We start from the raw sequence: 9,109 nt of genomic DNA, 5'->3' as shown, positions 1-9,109 counted from the left end.
CTCTCTCGTGGTCTAGCCTTGCCATTCTTGTCAACCACCATCTCGACGGCAGGAAAAGTCTTCGGTTTCTTCGAAGGATGAACAACTCGAAACCCGACTTCTTCCTCTCCTTCAGTCAGATGCTTCTCTTTCTCCTTTTCTACATCACGAACCTTGTAGTCAACAGGTTCGCGTTTCCTCAATCTCTCGCGCTCCTCCGGAGTAGTAGCTTTCCTCCACCGCAGATAGGAATCCGACACCCATAGAGCACTAACAGAAGAGTTCAAGAACCTTCGACTCTCAGTAGTAAGCGCCACGGCAGTCTGCGGGACAGTGTCAAGCTTCAGAATCATCTGCTTCAATCCAACCTGCCTCATCAACCTCTCCGGGAAGATGCATATCATAAACTCCAAGCCAGGAATGCGCACAGACTGGGTAGGATCCAAGGATGATACTCCAGTGACAGATTTAAGATGCCACCATGGTAGGATCCATCTAATCAAGGGGCCATCGTCACTCTTCAATTTGTTTTCCCAATAGTTGCAGACTCGAGTGAAGTCCACCATGTAGAGCCTGGTCCTCATCGTGATTGAGCGAGCATGATAAGCACGAACATTAACTGGGGGCTCGATCAATCGAAGACGCTCCATAAGCCAGACCTACCAAAAGCAGGTATTAAGAAAAAAAACGAAAAAAAAAAGAAAAAAAGAAAAACGAAAAAAAAGAGGATTTTTTTTATTCTTTTACCTGCAAAATAATGGGACTTCCCAGATAAGAGAGGTCACGGTTGGCTTTCCTGTTATCTAACCCCAACAGGATCTCTCCTAAGCACAGGCAAGCTGGGCTCCTGCGCAGCTCCATTTGCTCAATCAAGCTCAAATAACGAGGATCACCTCTCAAATCCTCATCAACATGCCCTTGAAGGACATATACATGTAGTAGGCAAAACTCGAATGCCCTTCGCCTGGCAACATAAGAGATAGTGGGATCGGCCCTATTGATGAATCGATCAATGAAGTCCAACATTAGCACTCCCTTTGAGATCATAAGACGGTCCACCTCAGCTCTTGTCAACCCAAGCAAATCCCTAAACTTGTTCTTATATCCTTGAGAAGTAGAGGGAATAGCAAGCAAATGTTCCGGGTGTAACACAACGGATTTTCTTTGGCGACTACTCGACCGAGTAGAGCCTACTCGGCCGAGTAGTGCTGTTGTTGTGAGTTGTTTTGGTTCTGCCGGTGAATACTCGGCCGAGTATAGTGAATACTCGACCGAGTAGAGGATACTCGGCCGAGTATAACTTTACTCGACCGAGTATTCGCTCTGGCGAGTATTATTTTGACGGTTTGATTAGGGAGTGTTTAAGATTATTTTATATCCCGCGTCAGTTTTCAAAACATCATTTCAACTTCATCATTTCTACGTTAACCCTAATCTCTCCCTAATCACTCCCTAATCATCCCATAGCCTTGTTGTTTGTGAAACCTTTGGAGTCCTTGCGTACAAATCCTCATCCTACTGTTGGTAAGTTTTATTCTACGTTATTTGTATTTGTTGGGGCTACTGTATGTTTACGGAATTGGGAATATGGGGGTTGTGCAATGTGTAATTGTGTGATATGATTATGTTATAGGAGAAGACTTCGTAGAGGAGCCTTTCTGAGTAGCCTTTCTGAGTGTTCAAGTTCTTTCCCACTGTTGATTTCTAAGGTAGGGTTTCCTACTCAGTTTACTGTTCTTGTAAGACATGTTTGTTGTGATTATTGTTATCTGTTGATCATCGGAGTATGGAGATTGTTGTGACGATGTTGGTGTGAGGGTGTTGAGATGGCTGTGATATCATGTGATTGTGATTGTGGTGGAGTCACTTGCGGGAGTGGCTTCACACCCTAGTTCGCCCTCCGTGGAACCCGCCACGGGAGGGGATGTACACATTAAGGGACAGGGATTGTTGTTGCTCGTTGAGGAGTTGGATTAGGTGGGATCGGTTGCGGTCACCCACTGGCGGCGAGGATTACCTGTTGCGATGGGTAATCTGGCAGGGCTACACACTTCAGTGTGTAGTCAGTTACTGTGTGAGAATGGAGGATTGGGAATTGGCGATGATCAGTTGATTTCTCCGTTTGTTTGTCATAATGTTTAAGTAATACTAACCCCGTGTTGTTTGTGGAATCTGCGGTGATCCATGCGGGGATGGTGAGCAGGCTTGACAGGTATTGCTAGTGTGAGCTTGGGGACTGTCTTGGGAGTATCGCCATCACCAGTCATAGCATCACCGTCTGAGTCTTAGATTGGATTTCTTTTATTGTTAAACTTTGGAGTTGTATTTTGTTAAACCAGTATTTGGATTTGGGATGTTGTAACTTTATGCTTTACAGTACTTTAATAAATGTGCTCAGTTCAGACGCTTTTGGTATGTACTAACCTCGGGCAACCGAGATGGTAACACGCTTTTATGGTAGGGTGGTCCTGGCAAGGCACCTTGGTATGAGGGGGTGTTACAAAGTGGTATAAGAGCCGAAGATTCCGGCACCTAAACAAATGAATTTAATGAATCTAGAGAGTCTAAATAAAATGAACCCATGGAGAGTTGTTTGGAGCTACCGCAAAGACTCGGGAGACGTCCCGGAGTCGCAAATTGGCCCTCATTAACTCGAGTCGGTAACATGGGGAAGTGTGATGAGAGTTAGGTTTTGTATGTATATGTATGTGAAGATGCATGTTGGTAATAGTTGATAGTTGAAAGTATGTGTGTTGAAAGTTGTAAGTGTGGTGATGGGAGAAATGGAGGATGTGACGGGTGTGTGAAAGTTGTCATGTTGGATTTAACATATGCATGAATTGTATGCTGATATGATTATAACGTGGCATTAAGGTTCTTGATATTTGAATTGTATGCTGATGTGATTATAACGTGGCATTAAAGTCCTTGATGTTGTGTGTTCGTTGCGGGAATAGTGAGCATGATAGAGAACTTTATACTGTATACCCGTCTATTCTGTGACTCGGCCGAGCAGGGCAGGTACTCGACCGAGTAGGGAGCACTCGGTCGAGTAACCCGAACTCGACCGAGTATTGATTGGCGATGAGTATCGTAGCTATCGTATGTGATAACTCGACCGAGTAAGAAAGTGTACTCGACCGAGTAGTGTCTACTCGACCGAGTGTTGTTTTACTCGACCGAGTGATGTTTTTGAGTTTTTGACGTTAAGCAAGGAGTCGAATACTCGACCGAGTATCTACGATACTCGACCGAGTAGTCGTTACTCGACCGAGTGTGTTGTATACTCGGCCGAGTGTTCTTTTGGCGGAAGATTATTACGTTTTGAGTCGTAAACTTTTGTGTTTACGTTTCCGTCTTTCTTGTCGCTCGCATGCCGCCCAAAAGAACTCCCGCGCAGATCCAAGCTTCAGAGATGACTCTTGATGAGGTTGCTCGCATGATTGAGCAACAAGAGGCTCTCCTTGAAGCTCTCAAAAATGTGGGAAAGGGGAACGAGAAGTCGATGGATGCAACTCAGCTCAGCATCATCATTGCTCGCTTCAACCCTCCCAAATATGACGGGGTAGGTGAACCAAAGCTACTCGAGAAGTGGCACCGTGAGATTGAAGCTCTCATGGAAATGGTTAAGTGCCCCGAGGACATGATTGTTGAGCAGGTAGTGTACTACCTAAGAGGTGAGGCTGCAGTTTGGTGGCAAAATGTCAAGGAAGATGCTAGAGCTTTTTACCAGGCGGAAGGAGCTATTCCTTGGTCTGGGTTGAAGAGTGCTATGAGAGAGCAGTTTGTGCCGGAGCATATCCGACACAAGATGAGATCCGACTTTGATTCCTTCACCATGTCTGAGGAGATGATGGTCACTGACTACTATCATCGGTTTTTGGACCTATCTCGTTATGTTGAAGACATGCAGCTAGGACAGAGAGGTTTGGCTCTCCGTTTTGAGAAGGGTTTATCTGCTAAGATAGTGAGTCGTATGCCAGCTGGGGTTGCTACTGACCTCAAGGAAGTGTACCTGAGAGCGGGCCAAGCTGAGAGAATGGTAGATCTCTCAAGAGAGATCGATGAGAGGACTGATGCTGAAAAGAGGAAGGCTGATGGTGGAAACAACAGTCAGTCGGCCAACAAGAAAGGGAACTTTAGCCATGCTAAGGCTTTTTCTGGGGGAGCTGGTTTTTCGGGAGGATCTCGTGGCTGGGGAAAGAATGGAGATCGGAGTGTGAGTGACAACTCTAACCTTTCATGCTTCAACTGTGGTGGGATAGGCCACAAAAGACGGGAATGCACGAGCTACAAGCCCGGCAATGGTTCAGGAGCTCGGTCAGGGAATTTTTCTCAAGGGCCGACTCAGAGTTTTGCTAGTAACCGACCGGGAGGTTCATGGGGCAACGGAGGTGGACAGGGCAACCAGGGCGGTTACAACCGCGGTGGTGGTGGATCTTATCTTATCGCGCGAACAACAAAGACCACTCGGATTCGGCGGCCAAGCCAAGTACCTCCAATGCTTCATTCGGGGTGGAGGACGAAAAAAAAGGAAAGCTCTTCATGATGGAAAAGCGGGAAGCACAGGATGATGCTCATGTAGTTACCGGTACCTTTCTTGTTCATAATGTACCGTCCTTTGTTTTGTTTGATTCCGGGCTACACATTCTTTTGTGTCTAAGAGTCATCTTTGTGTCTATGGGTTTGGGGAAGTTTGAGGTTGTAAAAGATGATGTATTCATACCTTTAGGGAGTCTCGTGTCGTGTCTCAAGTTGTATAAGGGAGTATCCATGGTAGTTGGAGGGGTAGATTTACCAGTAGACCTGTTAGAGTTTCCTATGGATGGGTTCGAGGTGATTGTCGGGATGGATTGGCTGGGTAAGTATGATGCCAGGATAGATTGTCCGCAAAAGAGGGTGTCCTTAAAGGGTCCCAAGGGTGTTAGGGTGTCCTATAGAGGGTTTGTGGTAAAGCCTAAGTGTAGGTTCATAGCTGTGATGACTTTAAAGTCATGTTTAAGGAAGAAGTGTCCCTTGATTCTTTGTCATGTGAGAGATCACCGAGTAGAGCCACCGATAGCTTCTGAGATATCTGTGGTGAGAGAGTTCGAAGATGTTTTTCCTGAGGAGATACCGAGTTTGCCTCCCAAGAGGGATGTTGATTTCAGCATGGAGCTTAAGCCGGGAACGGGTCCTATATCTAAAGCACCTTACCGTATGGCACCTAAAGAGTTGGCAGAGTTGAAAAAGCAGATACATGAGTTGCTAGGCAAGGGTTACATCAGGCCTAGTGTGTCACCGTGGGGAGCTCCAGTTCTTTTTGTAAAGAAGAAAGATGGGAGTATGAGACTGTGCATTGATTACAGAGAGCTCAATCGGGTCACTGTGAAGAACAAGTATCCGTTGCCGAGGATTGATGACTTGTTTGATCAATTAAGAGGAGCAGGTGTGTTTTCCAAGATTGATCTGAGGTCGGGGTATCACTAGCTGAGGATAGCAGATGAGGATATTCCTAAAACAGCGTTCCGATCTCGATATAGTCATTACAAATACGTAGTGATGCCTTTTGGGTTGACCAATGCACCAGCAGCTTTTATGGATTTGATGAATCGGATCTTTACACCGTTTTTGGATAGGTTTGTGGTTGTTTTCATCGACGATATCTTAGTCTATTCTAAGACTAAGGAAGAGCATGAGGAGCACTTGAGGATAGTTCTACAGACTTTGAGAAATAATCAGCTTTATGCCAAGCTATCCAAGTGTGAGTTCTGGTTAGAGGAAGTGGCTTTTCTGGGCCATGTAATATCTAAGAAGGGGGTATCCGTGGATCCTAGTAAGATTGAGGCTGTTACCAAGTGGGAATCACCGAAGAATGTTGCTGAGATTCGGAGTTTCTTAGGCCTTACCGGCTACTACAGGAGATTTGTGAAAGATTTCTCTACCATAGCGCGGCCTATGACATCCTTGATGAGGAAGGAAGTCAGATTTGTTTGGGATGAGAGTTGTGAGACGGCGTTTCAGACCTTAAAGGAACGCTTGACCACAGCTCCTATCCTAGCCTTGCCAGAGGGTTGTGAGAACTTTGAGGTATATACCGACGCTTCAAAGAATGGTCTTGGTTGTGTTTTGATGTAGGGAGGGAAAGTCATAGCCTATGCTTCGAGGCAGCTGAAGCAATATGAGGAGAACTACCCTACTCATGATCCGGAGTCAAAGGGTGCGATTGTGTTCGCTCTTAAGATTTGGAGACACTACCTTTATGGAGCAACTTTTAAGGTGTTCTCTGACCATAAGAGTCTAAAGTATATCTACACTCAGAAGGAGCTTAACATGCGACAGAGACGGTGGATGGAGCTGATTGGAGATTATGATATGGAGATCATCTATCACGAGGGTAAGGCTAATGTTGTTGCAGATGCATTGAGTAGGAAGAACGTTCATTCGCTATGTACAGCTATGTCCTTGCTGAAGTTGAGGGATGAGATGTCTAGTTTGGGGATCTTTATGATTCGAGAGGGGGATACCATCGGGGATTTGACGATCGAGCCAGAGTTGTATGAGAACATCAAAAGTAAGCAAGAGCTTGATCCTAAGATTCAGGAGTGGAAGTCAAAGGTAGAGACTGGAACGGCTTCCAGGTTTTCTATCCATCCAGATGGGAGTGTTCGTTTTGATGGGAGATGGTGTGTTCCTGAGGATGCAGAGTTGCGGAGAGTGATCTTGACGGAGGCTCATTGCACTCCCTATTCAGTTCACCCGGGTGGTGACAAGCTTTATAGAGATCTTAAGAAGACTTTTTGGTGGCCAAACATAAAGAGAGATGTAGCTGAGTTTGCGGCCAGATGTTTGACCTGTCAAAAGGTCAAGGGTGAACAAAGGAGACCACAAGGTAAGATTCAGTCTTTGACAGTACCCGAGTGGAAGTGGGAGTCGATCTCCATGGACTTCATTGTGGGGTTACCTAGGTCACAACAAGGTAACAACATGATTTGGGTGATTGTTGATCGGTTAACCAAGTCAGCCCATTTCGTTCCCATGAAAGATACTTGGTCTAAGATGCAGCTGGCATTGGGTTACAGGAGGCATGTGGTTCGGTTACATGGTATACCTAAAGATATCGTTTCTGATCGTGATGCGAGGTTCATATCCAAGTTTTGGCAAGAACTGCAAGAGTTGATGGGTACGACTTTAAAGATGAGTACAGCCTTTCATCCGACAACCAATGGTCAGACAGAACAGACCATCAAGACCTTAGAAGACATGCTGAGGGCATGTGTTATGGACTTTGGGGGCAGTTGGGAAGACAGGCTTGATCTGATCGAGTTTTCATACAATAACAGTTATCATACAAGCATTGGGGTGGCACCTTTTGAAGCTTTGTATGGCCGGAAATGCCGAAGTCCAGTTTGTTGGGATGATAGTTCTGAGACGGTGGTTTTAGGGCCACAAAATGTTCAAGATATGGTTGAGCAGATCCAGTTAATTCGGCAAAAGATGAGAGCAGCTCAAGATCGTCAGAAGAGCTACGCCGACTTGCACCGCAAGGACATTGAGTTTATGGTAGGTGACAAGGTTCTTTTGAAAGTGTCACCTATGCGAGGAGTTATGAGGTTTGGGAAAAAGGGTAAGCTAAGCCAAAAGTTTATAGGACCTTATGAGATTTTGGACCGTGTTGGCAAGGTGGCCTACAGGTTAGCATTACCACCATCTTTGGATAGAGTACACAATGTGTTTCATGTATCTCAACTTCGGAAGTATGTGAGCGATCTGTCGCATATCCTTGAAATGGAGAACATCGAGCTTGATGAATCCTTGTCCTACGCCGAGATTCCTAAGGAGATTCTTGATCGCAAGGTTCGTAAGACCCGGAATGGTGAGACGGTCTTATTCAAGGTCCTTTGTGTAATACTCCGTATTTATGAGTCTTGGGGTACTATATCGAGTGGGCCTTACTCTGTCGAGTAAGGGAGTTTTGCGAAATAAAATAGTTTCTGACCTGTTGGGTACTCGATCGAGTAACTACGATACTCGATCGAGTAGGGGGGTACTCGATCGAGTACCATGGCTACTCGATCGAGTAGCCGGTTTACGGGGTTGTTTTCTCGGGTTTTGTTAATTATGCGATTAAGGTATATAATCTTTTCGTCATTCATTCTAATCACTTTTCTAAAACCTAAATCACTGTGAGAAGAGAAAGCAAACTACGTTCATCACCTTAATCGCATTGTTAACAAATCCCGGAGCTTGGAAGGTCGGATTTCACCTTTCTTTACATCGTTGTGATCCTTACGTCGAGGGTAAGACCTTTATACCATTTTTATTATATTTCTCCAAAGTTAGTTAAACCCTAATATTGTGAATTGGGGATTTTGTTGTGTCATGTGCATAGTAGTGATTATGTGTTTGTATAATTAGGAGGAGGATTCGTAGAAGAAGCTTTCTGATATCAGTTGTGAGATCGTCTGACTATTGTGCTTTCCAGGTAGGGTTTCCCTACTCAGTATTACTTACATGTGTTGTGGTGTTGTGCTGTAATTAGTATAATTGGTTGATTCAGACGATGTTGTGATTGTGATTGTGACTGTTTGTCTGTGGTTCTCGAGATGCGTTCTCGGCTGAGTGGAGTCACTTGCGGGAGTGGCTTCACGCCCTAGTTTCGCCCTTCGTGGAACCCGCCACGGAAGGGGATGTGCACATTAATGGGACAGGGTTATCGCTCGGTATGATGAGCGGGGCTTAGGTGGGAACGGTTGCGGTCCCCCATCGCGGTATCGGTCCAGTGGATGATCGGTGACGGAGATGGAGTGGAGTGCTTGATCGTGTATGATTGTTTGAGTTGTGTTGGTTCTTGTATTGTTGATTATATCACTTGTGTAAATAGTACGACCGGTTAATGTTTTTAAAACTGCGGTGATCCATTCGGGGATGGTGAGCGGATATTGAGCGGAGTTTGACATGAGTACTTTGGGATAGCCGGGATTGCCACGATACGATGATAGAAGTCTTCCGCTGTAGCTTAGTATTTCCATAACATTTCGATTAGATCGAGAATGATCAGTTTGAGAACATGTAATTGTACTTTTGGTTTTGGTTTCGAGATTGTAACCTTTTACTAAGTAATTCTATTTAAATGTTGTTTCTTCATTGT

Source organism: Silene latifolia, chromosome 11 (assembly GCF_048544455.1).
Source record: "Silene latifolia isolate original U9 population chromosome 11, ASM4854445v1, whole genome shotgun sequence".
Classification (NCBI taxonomy): Eukaryota; Viridiplantae; Streptophyta; class Magnoliopsida; order Caryophyllales; family Caryophyllaceae; genus Silene; species Silene latifolia.
Note: the sequence above shows the minus strand (reverse complement) of the source record.